Genomic DNA, 20,607 nt, shown 5'->3' on the forward strand with positions numbered 1-20,607 from the left:
AGTCTTTTGTTTTTCCGGTACTCCTAATGAGTCCACTTTTTTATACTGTTGTAGAGCAATCTCACGGAGATGACTTGGAGTCCTTGGGCTATGTACTGATGTATTTTAACCTGGGCTCCCTCCCCTGGCAGGGACTGAAAGCAGCAACTGCGACGAGCGAGGGGAAGCACGCGGCCGACTCAATATGAGTGATAAAGCAAGCTTCGATTTATTACGGCGCGATTATGTCTTATATACAGTTCCAGTTAATTATGCCTACTAGTCATCTGCTGATTGGCTAAGCTCTAAAGGGTTACATTTTCATACGTCCTCCTACTTGGGGTTTCTGCGGATAGCTAGCTACATATTTTTTTTTCCTCTCTTGTCTACGCGAATTCCTCAAAGTTATTTACAACATTAGGCACAAGGTCAGTGTTTTTCTCAGCTTCCTTATCAGCATGCCTCAGCATAGCTGCAAGGCCTGCTTCAGCTAACTTACGCTAACTTTGTTTCACAAAGATCTTTAAGGGAGTCATGGCCATGATCACACAGCCATTCTGCAACAACAGACTACCACAGCACAGCCCTTTCCCTTACCTCCTCCCACCCTTGGGGTCTGCAGCTCAGAAACGATCCCTTCCCCTCACGTGCCCTGCAGCTCAGGAGTCCTCATCTGAAATTTCAGGGGCAGAACTTATGAACGGGACTTCATCAGTCCAGCTGCCTGGGCATGCGGGACTGGCAGAAAGGCATCAGTCCAGTTTCCAGGGCCTTGGTGCAGTTTGGTCCCTCACAGCACAAGGGTTGTATCGACATGATGAACATCCGACATTAGGGGCAAACTCCATCTGCTCCTCTTCAGGGTGAGTTTAAAATGGTTCCCAAAGTCAATAGGAGTCATGCATGCACATCTGAGGGTCTTCACTAATCCATCTGCTAATTAAATAATAATTAAAAGCCATGCTGTCCACATGCACTGCAATCATTACTTTTCATAATTAGCTAAACGTGTAAGTCAGAACCACTGCTTCAATTATTTTTTGTCCGCTGCCTCAGCCATCGCTTGCTTTGATTGCCTAGGCTCTTCACCAAGATAGAAAATTGGTTTAGCTGGCATTTAATGGGTCTGTGCTAAGTACCACTACATGCTGTGAACTCCTTGATGCCTATTTAATGACTCTTGCCTATTAAAAGCATTTTCAATTGAGAAAAAGAGATGATTTCAGGATGACGTTCAGCAGTGGTCTGGAGCAGCAATTGAACAAATCCAACGAAACCCAAAGAAAATGGTCATGCCGCCTTAAGGTTGCTACAGCAGGTGCTTACAATTAGAAAGCACTCAAAGAAACCCTGGGTGTGGGCCAACACTGTTTACTGCGTATTGACACGCTCTTTCTTCAGCTAAACACGTCTGTTGGACCACTTGCATTGGTGCTTTCCCCAGCTTTGGAGAGAGAACAGAAACAGTGTGAGCAAGGCAAGAGAGCCACGGGCACAGGGAGGCTCCCACCTGTGTGCAAAACACTGGCCCTTGGGCTGCTTTTAAGACTCAGCCCAGTCCTCACTGCCTGGAGCACGTTTTCCAACAGAATTCAACTCCAGTTCAGATAAAAGCCTATGTTTTGGGCATTATTTTGATGTGGTGTAAGGAGACAGAGACACACACACTAAAATTAGGCTATGGCTGGTTATCAGCCCAAAGAGGCTCCCTAGCACCAAAGTAGGGTTGGGTCCTCTGCTAAGCTGAGCAGAACTGCCAGTTGGACAACTCAAGCTCAAACTTCTCTGGAATAAGGCCCCACCTTTTTCCTGAATTGAGTATTATTCCCTTGCCAAACTGCAGTTCTGCTCAGACCTCAACATTCTGCCTGCAGGCTTCTCGGGAACAAACGTAAGTATTACTTTTATAATGGGGAAAGTTTCTTTTTTCATGCTGCCCTAACTCAAAGCCAGCCAATGCAATTTAGCTCAAGCTTTCAAACAATAATGCCGTCTCAGAAAATGTCTACAGATTGTATTTTTGAATGACTCCAAAACCTGGAAGCCTGTGTCTACGTTGCAGGAGAACAGACTGCCCAGTTACACGATTGCTTGAATACTCCCAGATCATCCCATCACATGTAGGCTCTCAGCTTCAGCATTGAATTTAAAAGTGCAGCAGCTTTAGGCATCCCTGGAGGCCACAGTACAGGCAGGTACCTCAAGCAGAAATTCAGATCTTTGGTGCTGAAAACGGTCTCCTGGAAGTGCTCACCTGCCTCCATTCCCTAAAACTGGAGCCTAAAGCAACCATACTCCTAATGCAGGTACCACACCTAAGTGGCTAATGGGTAACTGTTGGGCTCACGCTGACTGTGCAGCTCACCACCCGGGGAAGCCGGGGGTCTCTTTGCCTGGGAGGGGTCCGTGTTACATGGCTCCCAGCAGCGAGCGGCAAGATACAGGTGTCTGGCACTGCAGTGAATGATGATGTGCACATATATATCTCCAGGGCGACCAGGCAAGGCCAGAAGAAACTGACGCTCAGGCTGAACACAGGTAAACGAGCCCAGCGGTGGATCTGGAAAAAATCTACACCTAATCCTGCCCAAGCCGGAAGGTGCTTAAATTCCATAAGTATATCCTTTTTCACCTGCAAGAGCCCCGGGCATTCAGAGGAGTCTCACTGCAAACCCCCAGCCGGCCTGGTGGTGCAGGGGAGCTGGAAACACGAGGCACAGCTACGCCCGGCAGGACTTGGAGAGGACTCTGTTAAATAAAGTCCCCTGAGGTGTTCAGTTCAGTAGGCATTCTCAGGGCAGATCTAACATGCACCAGCTGGATGAGAGTCATCTGAAAGCTCAGCTGCAGCAGCCGTTCTCACTGAAAACGTATCCAGAGGAGACACAGGAGGTATGCCCAAGCTTCCAGAATTCCTTCAGCAAGTTGTGAATGAGGCATGAGATGAAAAATCTCTCCCCAGCGGACAACACACAGACAAAGCTCAGCATACACTGCCCTTCCCTTTTTTGTTTGCCTCTGCTTTAATCAAGGACACTCCACAGTCAGCTTGAATGAAAAAAAAAAAAAAACAAAAGGAAAAAAAAAAAACCTTTACAAATGCCCATCAAGCCCAAAAGTGTCAAGACTATAGAAAAATGGATGGGGAAAACCCCTTGAGAAGGTATTTAAAATATTAAGTACATATTAAAAATTTCCCTTTTTTTAAGTTCACTGAAGCTCCCCCTAGCAAGATCAGCTCCTGCTCAGGGAAAAGTGTGAACTGTGGTTATTTGTTCAAAGGTAACCTTTCCCACTAATATATAAAAAAAAATAACTGAACCAAGTATTTCAGAAGTTGTAAAGACTGTTTGAATCTGTGCTTCGGGTTTTGTTGGTTTCTTTCATCCTAGTTAACACTGAAAGTTTACTCTTGCCTCTTCCAGAAGTAGCCAAACAGGCAATCAGGGATATTCTCCAGACCTTGGGTCCCACTGCTGGTGACTGTCTGCCTGTTTTACAAAGTACTTGGAACACCAGGTTAACCCGGGACGGTACAAAACACATGGGCATCAGGTGAACCAGGTCTGGACCTCAGAGCCCAGCTAGATTTCCCAGATCAGTAAATGGCTTTTGAAACAAGCACTACCTACAAGTCCTTCAGGGTTGTCTTAAAATTTGCTCATTTTGTCTCAGGTTTAGTGAATAAATAAGCTTCTCTAATTAGTGGCAACATTTCCTTTAATGTCCTCTATACCTGCTGAATGTAATCTCCTGAATGCCGAGATAATGTTATTCTAACGTCTTCAGGAACTGCCACCTCTGTAACAGGGACACTGACTGATCTGTGGTGAACAGCAGGAGTAGGTAAGCACTGTGAGAAAGCAAATCTCTTCCTTCATCCAACACCTTTGGTTGACTAAATGCATGGATTGCTTTTGCATTTGGTCACAAGTATCAAGATCTCAGTTATACTTTCCATTCCAGCTGTAGCAGTCAGGGACTTGTACTTCTAAGTTTGTGCATTCGCTTTACTCCTAAAAACATCCTGAAACCCCTCCATGAGAAATACTTCAGCCACAATTCTTCCTCTTCCAAGTTCCTGAACCTTGATTTTCAAATACACGGCATCAAATTACGATTCCCTCATCATCATAACTGTTGCAAAGAAATTACATGCTTTTCTCCCAAGAACAAAGTTTCAACAACTGTGGAATAAATCTGGACAAGTGGCTGGTGTAAAGGCAAAGTATCTTTCCAATGGTAGAAAATACTCATCGCGCTTACCTGCCTGAAAAAGTGCTGTGTTGTTATAGCAAAGACATCAAAGCCACAGCTGGCCCTTTTAAGGTCACCTTGAATATTGCTTAATTTCTGGGACTGCTCATCACCCTCTTCCTTCAGTCTCTGAATGAACTGCTTTTCAGCATCTCGACTCTCTCCCGGTTTGGGGCAGAATCCCCTCTTTGGGGTGGTTGGCCTTTGCTTGGGATATCCTGCAAAGGAGAGAAGAAAAGACCATCAGGGTCCCTTTATATGTATGGATATGACCTTCCTGTGTTTCTAAGGCCCTTGGGACTCAGCCCTATAAAAGAAAAAAAGGTCTGTAGCATTCACACAGATCTGTAATGACTTTCAAAAAAAGCAAGAGCACAGCGCAATATGTTTCTGTAGGGGCCAAAGCTCAAACCTTTGTAACAGTCATCTCACCGCAGGCTCTGAGCCTGAAGGTCTGCTATGAGCCGGGGAGAGCTCTCCTAAGAACGTCTTACTGAGAACTGAGGTTGTTAGAGGAAGGTTCCCTCTCGCCTATGTTAGACATCGACAACAACAGAGGTCTGCATCTTGATGCGTGATGCTGGACTCCCTTGGATAACAGTGAGAGAAATGGGCACGTCCGGACTGAGATTCAGCTTATCCTGTTGTGGATGTGGGAAACAATAGGATGATGTCTACACGCTACACATGATTTCTTTGGCCACCTCAACCCCAAGTCTGGTGACTTGACAGAGGTCCCAGATGGCCTTTGTAGATTTCCTTTTGCCTCCAGATAGGACAATGTGGGACTGGAGTTGTCCTTCCCTGAATGCAAACACAGCATGGGTTGCTTGCTATTGGGATTCGCGACTTCTTTTTCTCAGCAATACTGCAGTCTACCTTGCCAGTCCCCCTTGCTCTGCCCTTTGTAACACTTCTAAAGTTGCAGCACAAAACAGATCTGTACAGAAATGCCCCCAGGTGCCACATGGTGATGACCGTTACACCACTGGCCCTGCATGGCTGCTCTCTCTGCACCGTCGGTCACAGCAGCAGCGCTGTACGGTTTGCCCGCAGAAATGGGCCCCGACCGACTCTGGCTCCTCTGACGTGCTCCAGGTTGGCTTGAAGCAAGTCTGATCCTGTATAAAGATGTGGAACCACTGGTGTAGCTTGTGTTCAGGATATCAGCTCAAACACGGTGTCATATTCACGTGAATGGCTCAGGAACTAAACTCGCTCATGATAAGCCACTTTGGGGAAGTGAGGCTTTTATCCTAGTTTAAGTTCATATCCTGCCTGGGTCAGCTACTCATTTCTCTGGAGATACTCGGGAGGATGAAGCAAGAAAGGGCAGTGTTCTGGTAGTGTCAGGTTGCTCAAGCCACTGCTTGGACCATCTGTTTTGTCTTTATCTTCTTACCTTCCTGAGAACTGTCTGCAAACATCAGGCTGGGGCAACACCTTTGATTTAATGGTTCTTGTTGCTACCCTTGTGTCTCCTCAGTTGTTGCTTTCTAGCTCATTCCTGAATACTGGCCAGGAATTTCTGGTTCACTTCTTGAGCTCCTCCCACTAGTATCAAGCGTTTAGCCAAGGAGCTCGAGTCAGTAAGAAAGGGGCAGAAAACAGCCAGACACCTTGTTCCCATGCGTTACTAGAAATGGAGGACATTGGTCTGGATAGATGAAAAACAAACACTGCTGTGCTGGCAGCAAGGGTTGGGTATGGAAGAAACTGGGAAAAAAAGAAAAGGAAAAAAAAGAGTATCTTGTGGTCTTACAGTCTTGTAGCACGCAGTTCCTGCAAAACAACACAGGAACAATGTCTCCAACTAGTTGTCAGCAATGAAGGTAACAGGGGACAGTCTTCCACTGCGGATGCTACCTACCCCTTTCCCAAAAACCAGAAGAATCTTTCCACAGAGATGCATCTAATGGTATGAGTTAGAACCAATTTACAAAGCCGAGCATTGTTCCAGAGGTAATTTTGTTGCGGCGAATGAAGAGACGGGACGCAGCTTGATGCAAGCAAGTTGTCCATTTATTAGTGATTTTCTTACAATTATATATGTTTCTACCTTCTACATATTACACACTGATTGGTTAAATCTTAAGCGTAAAAAACACTGATTGGTTGATATTTAAGGCCCACCGTTAGAACAATAGGAACTTACAAGTTTATCTTGACCTAGCAATAATTTCTATTCCAAGGTTAGGGAGTTTCTTTCTACGCGGCTTTCTTGATTACATATCGGCGCCATCCGTTGCCTTATCTGGCTACTTGTTTCTCTGTCCGTCTGGTTGCCTCCTCAACTGTGACGGCTCAGGGGCCTGCAGTTAGCTTGCTCCTTTGCTCCCAGGGCTTGTGCCCTACAAGTTCTAGCAAGTCTCTATTCATCAGGCTATCAGTACTTGGACTCTTGTCCTTGAGGCCTTGTCCTACACTTCACCGACGGCGCAGACGAGGGGATGGAGCGCGCCCTCCGTCAGTTGGCAGAGGACACCAAGCTGGGCAGGAGCGTCGATCTGCCGGGGGGGCAGGGGGCTCTGCAGGGGGCTGGGCAGGCCAGGCCGAGGGGCTGAGGCCACTTGGATGGGGTTCAACAGGGCTCTGTGCCGGGCCCTGCCCTGGGTCACACCAGCCCCAGGCAGCTGCAGGCGGGGGGCAGGGGCTGGGTTGCTGCTGGTGGGAAAGGGCCTGGAGGGGTGGTCAGTGGCCGGCTGGGCACGAGCCCCCAGTGTGCCCAGGTGGCCAAGACGGCCAGCAGCAGCCTGGCCTGTATCAGAAACAGTGTGGCCAGCAGGACCAGGGCAGTGACCGTCCTCCTATACCCGGCACTGGTGGGGCCGCACCTGGAATGCCACGTTCAGCTTGCGGCCCCTCACTGCAAGAGAGACACCGAGGGGCTGGAGCGTGTCCGGAGACAAGTAGGGGGCTGGGGAAGGGGCTGGGGCACAAGGCTGACGGGGAGCATCTGAGGGCACTGGGGGGGTTGAGGCTGGGGGGGTGCTCAGGGGGGACCTTCTCACTCCCTACAGCTGCCGGACAGAGGCTGTAGGCAGGGGGGGTTGCTCTTTTCTCCCAGGTAACAAGCAACAGGACAAGAGCAAATGGCCTCAAGCTGCACTAGGGGAAGTTTAGATTGGATATTCGGAGACATTTCTTCACTGAAAGGCTGCCCAAGCATTGGAACGGGCTGCCCAGGGAGGTGGTAGAATCACCATCCCTGGAGGCGTTTAGAAAACACATAGATGCTGCGCTTAAGCGACATGGTTAGTGGTGCGCTTGGCAGTGCTGGCTTAATGGCTGGGCTTGATGATCTCAAAACCTACATGATTCCATGATTCTAAACAGACAATATAGACAATAAGAAGCACCAGCCCCATATTGACCTAACTGAAAAAGAGAATGATAATAAAATCAAATACATTGTTAAAATCATAGACAAAATCTGTACCAGTCAGGAACAGGACACAGATCTCCTTAGCCTGTAGTTAACTGGCATAAAGACTGTGAGACAACCGCACGAACTGCAGGGTCCCTGCTTGAAAACGGCTTCCCCAGAAATTTACAGTGTACCTATAGCTTTATTGTTTATTGTGATAACATAGTGTATTTTCACAGAGGTGTCTGGTTTTGCACTTTCTTAAGAAAGTCTCCAAACTATTTCGACTAATTTTGTTTTTCTAATCACCCTTTGTTAATGCCTGTAAACAATCCCTAGCTCCAAACATAATTTAAATATATTGGGCTGCAAGTTCAAAGTAATAATAATAATAATAAAACCCCACCAAAACCCCCAAAAAACCCCAAAACTGTAAGGAAGGAAAATTGAATTTCAGATAGTCTTTACTTACTACTAGACAAGGACTGTTCATCCAGCTTTGAGCAGAATAGTGGAGTAGATGGCCTACTGCAGTTCCTTCAAACCTGGGTTACCCTATAGTCTTACAAGATTCTTGGGTTTGGGTATGTTCTCAGAAGTCCCTTATGATTTAATTTACATGGAATATCTTATTACTGGCTTCCTTCAGACTGAGTGGAAAGTCAATGGCTTTGTGACCTGCAAAATCACTCCCAATGTATTGTTGGAAAGGATTTTAATCGGTTCTCTGGGACGTACATCTTCTTTTTCTCAGATGAAAGCCCATGATTAGGAAAAAAAAAAAAAAAAAAGACATGGACCTGGAGGAATAAAGGCTCAAAGTCTAAAACTCATAATAGAAGAATGAGAATTCTTAGCCTGTACAAACTGCTCTTCATGTGTGGCTCTCAAAGGACACGGCAATGAGAATTCTTTAACCACTGTGCATGAAGAAGCCAAAAAACACCCACAACAAAACAGGTTTATTAATGTGCAGACTTCCCTCAAGCACTGCCTTTTGATGCAGCATACACTGTATACGAAAAAGTTATTTAAGCTATTATTAGCAGCAGAACATAGATTAGTGCAATTGTATATGACTTTACCTTATCAGGAAATGCATAACTAAAAGCAGCAAAAGCTATAGTTCAGATGGCTACTTAATTACTTGCTATGAATAGATCGATAAACAGCTTTGATTCTGATTTGTTTGAATATGTTAAACCAAACCAAAAAAACAAAACCAACCCCGAAACAGAAAGGTATGAAAAATTAGTTCCTTAGCTTAGAAGCTATAGACTGAAACCCAGAATACGTAGCTTAGAAAGAAAATGTATTGGCCTCTTCCCTATGAACACACAAGTCATTGCTGTACTATATGTACAAACTGTTACAGGTGTTACGCGAACACTGCGGTGCAATTTTTTGTTACTGTCTAGCTTAAAATGCTTTGTTGTTTCTTTCTCTCACTTAAAGAAAAAAAAAAAAAGAAAAAACAAACAAAAAACCTCACAAACAACCCATCTCAGAATATCTCCAGAAACCTACTTTCCAGCCCAAAAAGCTGGCTTAGAAGGAGTTTCTAAGACAATTTATCTTTCCATATAAAAGGTGAAAATGTGGCAAGGTATCTGCAAAATACACCCAACCATTTCTAAGAAGCTTAAAAATGCAAATATCTGGAACTGACTATTCCTTAAAGAAATCTTCAGTAAGCTATTATTTTGTGTGCTGCTTAATTGGTCTCTTAAATCTAGAAGCTAGGGCAAACACCTGCAATTACAGTATTTATTTCTTTTATTATAATATAAATACATACTAACAAGTACAATTTGGTCCTGAAATAATAGTCTTATACATTTAGAGGAGAATCTAGAATCTAACCCTGTACTCCGTGCAAACGACCAGCTTTCTGTGAAAATCATCTCCAGCTCTGTCCCCAGGTGAATTCAACTTCTAAACACCTGCCAAAGATACATCCATATACTACTCTTTTGAAACATATGCAAGAGGGGAGCTTGTATCCATCCGCAGAATCTATTCACAGTACTTCTGGTTTATTAACATGATTCAGGATCCTATATGTTAAGGCCCAAGGAAGAAGAAATCATTTTCCACTTGCAGAGTCTCTGTGCTACGCTAAATTAAGCAAAATAATAGCAACAGAGACAAACCATGCGTTAGAAATAGTCCACAAACAGCAGGGAGGAGGGAGAGGAGTAACAAGCATTACAGTATCTCTTAACTAACGGAATGCTTATGGAAATAGGGATAAGGTGCACATGCATGCCAAATGAATCCTTATCTATAGCACCGTAAGAAAATATACCAAAATAAATCCATGAGTGCTGCGGGCATTTCGGGCGAGCGGGAGTCAGATTCAAATACTCACAGAGTTCAAGATCTGATCCGTTTATTGTACAAACCAGGTAGACTTTTATAAGGCATTCTATAAGCGTGCAATAATGTGGTTGGCTATTTTACAAGCGTATAATAATATGATTGGTTAACAATTGTTTACTGGGAAGATTTCTGTTTCTGCTTGTTCTGGCATGTAGGCTCCTTTCTGCGGTTTCCCAGCTCCTCTTATCACGTCCCGTTGGCCTTGGTTTTGTGCAAACATCTGCAATTTGCTCCTTTTTCTTCATCCCACTGTTCTGGCCGTAACCTCGTCTTATTTCTTCAGTATTTTTCCACTTGCTTCAGAGTTCAGCATAATCATTCAATACAGCAAGAGCCCCAACACCTCCCCCTTTCTTTTTAAATACAGCATTAATACTGCGTTCCACACAGCTCTGAAAACATTGTAAAAGGCAAGGCACTAAAAGTAACAAAAGAATAACAAACAACAATATAGACAGACCTTGTTTCAATAAATCCCTCAACCACCCTCAATTCTTGTTGAGGTAAATAAATTGATACATTTAAACGGTAAATCAACTGTTGCAAAAAATACGTATTTTTAACAAGTGTAGTATTCCACCAGGTACAGTTATCACTAAAGCCAAAATTCGTGTCATTATACTTCTTATCTAACCAACCCCAATATGATTGATTTATAGCCGTATAGTTTACTCCCAAAGGCTCAAAAGCTAGTTCAAAGCAGAAACGCATTTCTTGTAGGTGACATCTGAAGCACTTTTTTTTCCTTTTTTTTTCCTTTTTTTTTCTTTTTTCTTTTTTTTTCTTTTTTCTTTTTTCTTTTTTTTCTTTTTCTTTTTTTTTTCTTTTTTTTTCTTTCTTTTTTTTTTCTTTTTTCTTTTTTCTTTTTTTTTTCTTTTTTTTTTTTCTTTTTTTTTTTTTTTTTTTTGGGGGGGGGGGGGGGTTTGTAATCAAGTCCGTATTTTTCCTTGAGAAGCTTAAGCTGTTCCTCTTGTTTCAGGAGTGTTTCCAACTCTGATTTGTCCAATAGGTCCGTATTTCCCAAAGATATCATACATTTCCTCCGCTGTGATTTTATATGGCAGGTTCCGAATATAAAGGATCCCATTGACCTCTGGGGGCAGCCGGATGTTAGCTCGCTTGGCCGCTTGCATCGCCATGGCGCCGATCGAAGGGGGGGGGGGGGTGCCGCCTTGGAGAGAAACCGCGGCCGGGACGGGGCCTGCCGGGCCGCACGCCGCCGCTCGCCGCTTGTTCCTTTTCAGGACACCAGGGTGGTAATTGCGCGACCATACCCCGTACAGCTCGATACGTGCGAGCCAAAGTCTTTACCCCCTTAGTCCCAACTTGCACAGATTCCCATAAGTCCTCTCCTACTTTCTTCCATGTTTCATTATTATATACATCTTGCGTAGAAGCAAGGTAACCACGGCGGCGACTCCAACATAGCAGATCAACTACTGCCTGCCGTGAGACTGGCGTTTCAGTTTTTTCTGCCAGTTTCATCAAACTGTCTACGATTGCTTTTTCCACCACTGATGCAGTGATTCCCATCCTGCTTAAATTTCCTGACTCACCGGTCAGCCGTGCACGTTCCGCCTTTCTTCGGGCGCCCAGCTCTCTCTCCGCAGGCAGCAGGATCCTCGCTGGCTCCACAGCTCGTAACACGATCCTTAATGAATCCTCCTGACCTTTTAACCGATCCTGTCGACCCTCATCGGATCACGTCGGGGGTCACCAGATGCTGCGGGCATTTCGGGCGAGCGGGAGTCAGATCCAAATACTCACAGAGTTCAAGATCTGATCCGTTTATTGTACAAACCAGGTAGACTTTTATAAGGCATTCTATAAGCGTGCAATAATGTGATTGGCTATTTTACAAGCGTATAATAATATGATTGGTTAACAATTGTTTACTGGGAAGATTTCTGTTTCTGCTTGTTCTGGCATGTAGGCTCCTTTCTGCGGTTTCCCAGCTCCTCTTATCACGTCCCGTTGGCCTTGGTTTTGTGCAAACATCTGCAATTTGCTCCTTTTTCTTCATCCCACTGTTCTGGCCGTAACCTCGTCTTATTTCTTCAGTATTTTTCCACTTGCTTCAGAGTTCAGCATAATCATTCAATACAGCAAGAGCCCCAACACATGAGGGACAGCAGTTTAAAATATAAGACTGTAAGCATACAGCCATTAGTTTCATCTGAAATGCATTTTAATCGCTCCCATCACAATGAACTCATTTCACATCCATGAAAATGTGTTCTATGTTTCCACTTATAACCCAGTCTTTGTTCAGTACCATTAAGGATTTATATAACATCAAATGCTATCATACACAATTAGAGCATAGAAGAAGTACTGGGTGCGTATTAAAAGAGCTTCTAAAACCGACTTCCATCTTTGGCATCCCTCTTGGCCTGTGTCCCTGCTGCTCCTCTCTGTGGCTCTGTGCCTTTCCTGTGCCAGGCTGCAAGGGATGGCTTTTCCAGCTGAACCGAGCGATGCACCAGCCTGCTCCTGGCTACACATGTGCGTTGTCTTAAGGCTTGTGAACACGTGCTTCAAAGCAGCTTCGGAAGAATAAAGTAACCTTTCTGATTTGTGTCCTTGAAAGTGTTTAGGGAGCCAAGAAACCCCTGGCATTTTAGGGATGATACTATGAAACAATGAACTATGAGACAGTCTCGTTGTTATTGAACTCACGGTGAGAACAAGGAATGGAATGGAATGGGAGTAGACTAGTTGTGTTGCAGGGTACCTACAACAGCCATCTCATTGAACTGCCTGATGACTTCAGGGATGAGTAAAAGCAAAGCATGGTGTTATATAATGGTATCATATATTAATGGGCATTATCCAAATGCTTCTTAATCACTGAAAGGAATGGGGTAATGCCCACTTGGCCAGGAAGCCTGTTCAAGGGTTTAACCACCCTCTTTGTGTTGTCAACGTAGCTTTGAGCCATTCCCAGGCATCCTGGCACTGGGCACCGGGGGAAACAGCTCAGCACCTCCTTCTCCATGTCCCTTCCTCGGGCAGCCGTAGAGATCACCGAGGTCACCCCACAGCTGCCTTCTCTCCAAACTAGACAAACGCAGAGTCCTCAGCCATGCCACAAAGGACACGGGACATGCCTTCTAGCCCTTCACCAGCTTTGGTGCCCTACTTTGGGCACAACCAAGGACCTTAACAGCCTTCCTAAATGGGGGGGCCCTGCACACAATGCTCAAGGTGAAGCCGCCCCAGCACTAAACGCAGCGGGATGATCACCCTTTGGACGGGCCGGTGACGCTGTGCTTGGTGCACCCCAGGTGGGGTTTGCCCCCGTGGCTGCCCGGGCACACAGCTGACTGCTGCTGAGCCTCCTGTCAGCCAGCACCCCCAGAGCCCTTCCTGCAGGGCTGCTCTCCCGCCACTCCTCTCCCAAGCTGTACTTGTGGCCGGCTTTACTCCCTCCCAGGTGCGGGATCCGGCATTTGGTCTTGTTATATGTCATGCCACTGATGGTTGCCCATTGCCCCCGTCTATCCAGAGCGCTCTGCAAATCCTGCATCCACGTCACTGACACAACTATTGAAGAGAACTGGCCCCAGAACTGAGCCCCGAGAAACACCGCTGGGGACTGGTCACCAGTCAGGTATTGCCCAGTGCACTACTAACTCCTTGAGCCATTCATCCAGCCTTTCACCCCATGCGCTGTGTACCTTGTTGTTGAGGGGGTTTGTGCCTTTTTTTCTCTTTCTTTTTCCTTTTTTCTTTTCCTCCTCCTCCTCCTCCTCCTCTCCTCCCCTCCACTCCCTTTCCCTTTCCTTGTCTTCTCCTGTCTTTTTATTGTGCTTCTTAACTAGTGGACAAGTCTATTGAAGAAGTACAACGAAACCTTTGGCCCATTGAATTAATTGGGGAATATTTGTGTGTTCACTGGTTTCTTTCGGCATGTAATCTTTATGTGCGCATGTTTGGAATTGTTCAGATAGTATAGAAGAAATAAATATAAGTTGTCGTGCAAGTTTCAGAGCTGCATTTGGAAGTCTGCAAGCAGATGGATTTCTGTGGCTACACAGTATGCCATGAAGTCAGTAGTCTTCATAAGGTTTCGGTGTTTGGTTAATGGATTTCATCTTCTGTAGCGGATAATATTTGAAGTTAAACAATGAGGATAATTTGTCATAGTGTAGGAAATTCTAAAACTGAATATTGAAGTGTAAATAAATACATGTCTGTTGGGCAAGAAAAACTTCAGAGACCTCTTGGATGTCATTAGTTAATTTGGTCCATAGATAATTTAATGTTCTTGTGTTTACAGAGAACTCTAGAAATCAGAAGGTTGCCTGATTATAAAAGACGGTATCGTTTGTTTCTCTTGCTCAAGGAAGTCAGCTTTCCATTTGTTAAATATGGGGAAAGCTAATAAAATAAATAGGAAACTTGCTAATATTTAGACGGTTTCCGTTGCAGTCAGTACTTCCACTTGAGACTTATATATTTTATTCCAGATGTCATCTTTTTATATTATGATGGAGAAATCCTTTAAAGTGCTATGTCAAACATAGTCAAACAGCTAAACGTCCAGCAAAGCTGCATGAAATGCAAGTGTACGTGCCTAGAGAAAAGATGATGTATGTGTAAAGAGTAGTCATGGAGGGAGGCCAAAGTGCAGGCCCAGACCGAATATGCTGGAGCATTTGGGGAAGCTTTTGCAGTAATCCACTTGATCACATGTGGGACCTTGCCTGATCCAGCATAGTATTCTCTATAATCCCTAAATATCAGGCTGTCTCTTGTGAATTGAGGTGTTTCATTGCAAATAAAATTTCTCGTTGCTCTGGAAAGCAGTTAGCTGTTGTCATGGATGGCTTCTGTATGTACTTGAAACCTCAGCAGGACCAGAGATGGTGTAATGAATCTTTTCCCTGATAAGCATGGAACAAAACCACTTAGCCACTCAGTCCTCATGGAGCCAAGCTACAAAGCCCAACTATGCACAGTCACAATTGTTTTGGCTTCTCAGAAATAGCAATCTAAAAAATATCATCTCTGCATAATGAAATATATGTTGAATATATTAATAGGTAGTGTTTTCGTTCTGAGTATTATTGGAGTAGATGGGACAGCATTTGTAAGCCTTCAATGAAAAGGAAAGCAATATTAGACATAGTAAAGCATCTTTATTTTCATGTATTCCACCCTCTTCTCCGAATTCTGTGGTCATTTCTGTGCATGATCTGACTTCTTTATGAATGCATAAAAAGAGTATGCAGGAAAAACAGGGTTATGGAAATACACCTTTCTCTGCTTTTCTTCTCGTGAATCCTATGCCTGCTGATGCTAGAAAGAATCTGTTGGATATCTGCTAGCAGGAAGCCACGAGGCAGCTGGTACAACACTGGGGTTTCTTGGAGTGTTGCTTCTGCACAGCACTGTTGGAGGTACATGACACTCCAGGTAGCACTTTCACAGGATGCAGACTGCAAGGGTAGTTGGAGTTTCTGAGAGTGCTGATTTGTGTTTCCTTAACAGAACCACTTGTATAAAAGCACTCTGTCCCTTCAGGTGGAAGTAGTGTCCCCTGCAATGAGTTCGGGTGTGTTTAATGATGGTTGTGTAGCTCCTGAGAGGAGAGGGAAAGAGGTCCCATCGTTTGGCTATGTGGAAGTGAAAAATTTCACATTCTGGAGAATGTGAATCTCTGGAGGTTGAAAGTTTCTTGTCAGTCTAGCATAATCTTTATTCCTCTTATCGTAGTTTTAATTTTTTCATTAAAAGAATTAAACTTGTGATCTTTAGTGTTCATATGTGGGACTTTTGTCTTAGGACCAAGCTATGCCTTTTTCTGTAATTTGGCATAATAAATTATGATTTCTCTCTTCTACCTTACGAGCTGACTGAGATAGAACCAGATGACAACATCCACACAAGGGAAAACTTTTAAACTGGCTTCATTAAAGATGCTTACTTTAACATGAAGTCTAATTAGCTTTTTCTTTTCTCATAATGTCATGTTTCAAACCACAGGTTTGCTAAAAAGCTATGTATAGAATGTGTTTTAAAACAACGAATGGGTTTTTTTATGATAAATGAAATCACTGAAGTACTGTGATGTACTGTGGAGTTCTACGTTATGCTTCATTTGAGAGATTAGTAACAGAGAATCAAGACATCAAAAATTGTCTGTCACTCACAGTGTAACTAAACTGCATTCTTCTATCTTGTAGCATCTAACGGCAGTGGGGTTTGAACTTCCTAATGAACAAGTGCTGAAATGTCAAAACCACAAGAAACACGATATTACACTGAACTGCATATGATAGCGGTGTTTGCTATGTAGTTAGGCAATGCCTCAGGAAAACATGCTTAAGTTTACGTGGCAGACTTCAAATGGGATTCCTAAATGTAAGTGTGGCCGATGTGATTTGGGATAATGATGAAATTTTTACAAACTATCAGGAGTGTTCATTATAACTTTGAACTGTAACTTCTCCAATCCGGAGACACCTTTTGAAAGCAAAATGAAAAAGAATATTGGTTAGGAATGCAATTGTCCAGATTTCTCTTTCTAAGTGTTCAGTTGCAAATGGCCAAAAAGCCAGTATCAAAAGGAAGCTACTTGTTCTTGAAAATGAAGCAGGGTACTTAATGAAAACATGTGGGTTTTTTAATGCCTCACACCAATATTATTTTTTTTCATTATGAAATAATTCGAAAGGCGACCTCAGTGCACTATATTCCTTTTCCTGTCCAAGGAGAGGAGTTAGCAAGATGCGAGAGTGGAGAACATTGATCTTGAGATAATTAAGTTGGATCAGTGAAGACTATGTCGAGGATTCAAGCATTCAAAAGCTGATGAAAGAAAAAAAAGGTGAAGTTTGTTTAGTGGTAGCAGTTGAGACCTGCATTAGTCTTCCTTCTGCCTCTTCAGGAGAATAGAAATTAAAACTGATTTCAGGAAATGGTTTCTTAAGGTTCAAGCTAATGCAGTGAAAGCTTTGAAGACCCCTCTACTTCAAGATAGCCTTTCAAATATATTTTTTTAAACTGTGGTACCTTTTTTCAGTGATTCTAGGAAGCGCTGTTTAGAATCATATCTAAAGAATTGTGCTATGTTGTTTTGTAAAAGAAAAAAAGTCAGGCGCTAACTGTTTTGTTTTAAGTTCATATGCTGCCACGATATGATAAAATGAACTGAAAGACACTTTAAGGCAGACGCACGCGTTTGATTTTTCCCGTTGTATAATACCAGGTTATAGATTAGTCTAGTCCTCGGAAGGTAGAATTAGTCGTCGATTCTTCAGTTATTGAACTGCAAAAAAAAAAAAAAAAAAAATCCAACCCTTGCCCATATTCTGTTCACTGTGCTGAAAACAACCGTACTGTTAATTCCTTTATGTCCTTTGTTCTTGACTTTAATGTTCCTTAATCTAAACTGAACTGCAATTGCCATCTGTTAGACTAGGCCCTTAAATGATCCGAGTCCTCCTTCATACGGCTGTGCTGTGTCTCATTATTTATTGTTCCTTTCAAGATATAATCATTTTTTAATTCTTCTTTCTATTAACACCCATATGAGGTAATTTTGTTCCTTAGGGCCCAAACCTGATTTAAGCTTTTCCCCCCAGGCACTGTTTTTAGCATAACAATGGTTTGTGCTGCTGCAGTCTTTTTTTTTTTTTTTTCTCTGAAGGCAGGAGTGATCTGTGTTCTGTTTCTTGAGATACTCTTGGCATTAGCTCTTACATACCTACAACTGGTTGAATGGTTGGAAATCATCTCTAGTAATCCAGAGGAGTCATGCTCTGCCTCATTAATACCCCTTCAGATTTCTGACAAGTTGTGTTGGAACAGCCGTTTGATTGTCACTTTGATAGGAGTTGGTTCCCTGAAAACGTTATTTTGGTCACTTCTTTCCACTGTATCTTGTAAAGCATCTGATTCATCTATTGCATATGTTTTAAAATATTGTAAACTTATGTCATTCAATACCACGGTATGTTCAGAAAGTAAGAGTTTTCTTCTTGCTAAATTGTTACGAACATAAATACTACATAAATACAAGGGGAAGTGTACAGCTTCATTGTCTCAGAAGACAATGTAAGTAAAAAGGAAAATATGCAATCAGTAGTTGGTAATTAAATTTGAAGATTCATTATTATCTTGATGAAGAAACAACGAAAGGAACAGTAGAAGGAGAAAATTACTGCAGGAATGGTTGAATTACATTTTGGGATTGATGCTATTCCCTACCAAAATAGATTAAGAAACTCACTGACTCTTGTTTCTATAGAATTCAGTCCATAAGAACACTCTTAATTTACTTTTCTTTTTCTTCAGGATATTGGATTTTTCCGATCTAAACCCAATTTTCTACATTAGCGAGATGAGAGCAATAGAGCTCATATCACCAGAGTAACTTTACTGCAAAATTGACATTTGTCAATATCAGACAAGATCGTCAAAATACTCATTAACTTCAATTGAACCTACATTTTTCATTTTTATAAACCAACTGCAGCTCCTTTGAAGTCCATAGCAGAATTAGTTTCAGATTACTATGTATAGTTTTAAACTTTTATCTATCTATCTATCTATACACATTAAAGATTAAAAAAAAGGGGATGGAAGGAGAAGAGGGTGCTCTCTACTGTAATTTTCCTCCACATCAATTTTATACATCGGATCTTGTACCTAGAACATTGCTGCAAAAAATGCTTAGTTTAATCACATTACTAATGTCTGTTGTGGTACCATCCCACACAATTCAAGAGAAACTGAAGTACCAACTATGTTCTTACCAGAAAACACAATTGGAAATCTCATAAAATGAGATTACTCTGACTGTAATTTTTATCCTCTCTAGAAGGCAGTCCACTTTTAAATGGGCTTTCTTGTGTAGTTTTCTAAGTGATTTGTAGTGTAGCATATTGTAGAACATATTGCAGTAATCTGAAGCGACAAGTGGACCGATGATGGTAAAAATCATGATGTTCAGTAACGAGCTATCTCCAGGAATTAGATTTTAACTTCCTGTTAATATGTCTGCAATAAAGAAATATGAGACTGTTATAGTTATCCTTAAATTATGAGTCACTACTCTCAACATCAATTCATTTTTATATACTTTTTAATTCAACAGCAAAGGTTATGAGCACATAGAATAGTTTATAGATGATGCTACTTAACAGCATTATCGTTCTTAACTGATGTCTGCTCTTTGCAAGTGTGTTTGTGCAGAAGTCTTATACGCAGCTCTGACAAATTGTCTCTAAACACTTGTGGTTAGAAATAGCCACCTTATGATTTCTTAAAATAATTGCCAGCGTATTAGGGGAATACTCCTACCAATATTGTGGTGGCTCTAATTGCCAGGAATATATATCAAATTACAGTTAACTAGGACAGATTTTTCACTTCCACGTACCTTACACGAGATTTCTGTGTGCTATTGACAGAAAATGAGGGGTAGCTTCTCTTGCAGATTTTGGGATGACTATCACGTTCTGTTCTCAGCTACGTAGGAATGATTCCATAAATGGTGATGATACAGCTATTTGAGATGGTACAAATTATCTGCATTACCGTTTCTGCAAGGGAGGCTGGCTGCAAGCAGGTCACGGATTCGATCTTTCTGAAGAATGGTCTCCACTAACAAGCAGTGTCTGAGAAACTGGAACCATCCGTGAAGAAGCTGGAGTTATTTCCAAGCTATAAATGTCTGGTTGATTTCCATGGGACATACTACCACATTAACAAACAGTTAAGAGTAAAAGTGAAAAAGCAGTTTGTAACCAGCACGCAATACATAATGTTGAGATTCCTGCCTGGCAACTTTCTCCTTTAAGCCTTCCCAGACATCTGAAGGCCATCCCAGCAGGATGACTGTATGACTGAGATGCAGGCACCTGCTCTTGAGGGGCAGGGATGTCCATGGTATGCTGTCAATGTGTTTTTCCAGCTGAGGAGAGACCCTGTCATTCTAGACTGTCTCAGTCCATGCCTCATGACAGGGCTTTTTAGTTAAATCCAAAAAATGTGTGAAGTGTCAAATCCCTCACCCAGAGAAGGAGCTTCCTTCCTGCACACCAGCCACAACTTACCCCCCACAATCCTGTGGGCACAGATCTTTCAGCTTCCAGATTTTGGACAGGCCAGCTTGCTGAATGTCGAGGGACTGTCAGCCTCCGCGCGTCCCTTGCTTCTACCCTACGTGCCCTGTGCGTTGGTAAGCCAGTAATTTTTTCCTTACTACAATCAAGTGCTCATCAGCCATTTGAGCCAGTCTATCAACATGTTACAGGTGAAATGGGAGCTAGATTTCCTTCCAGGCATACCCTAATCAATCTCCCATCATCTTCTAGACTGCAGGGAGAGTCTGAGATGCTTTTCTAGAGATGGTTATTGTCTTTATGCACATCGGTGTATTTATCAATAGACAGAGTACAAGGTGCAACAAACTTTGATCTGTTAGTGGTACTTGTAGTTCAACAGAAGGATCCTGAAGTGGTTCAGAGGATACATTTGATTGACATAAAGGCAACCTAGATCCACCCGCACGTATGGTTCTGTCTTGTTTCGTACAGTGTCCCACTGTAAAGCCTGAAGCAGCCTCACCGGGAGAGGAAGCGTCAGGGCTGCGTTGGTCAGAATCCAGT

This window comes from Falco peregrinus, unplaced genomic scaffold, assembly GCF_023634155.1.
Source record: "Falco peregrinus isolate bFalPer1 unplaced genomic scaffold, bFalPer1.pri scaffold_40, whole genome shotgun sequence".
Taxonomy (NCBI): Eukaryota; Metazoa; Chordata; class Aves; order Falconiformes; family Falconidae; genus Falco; species Falco peregrinus.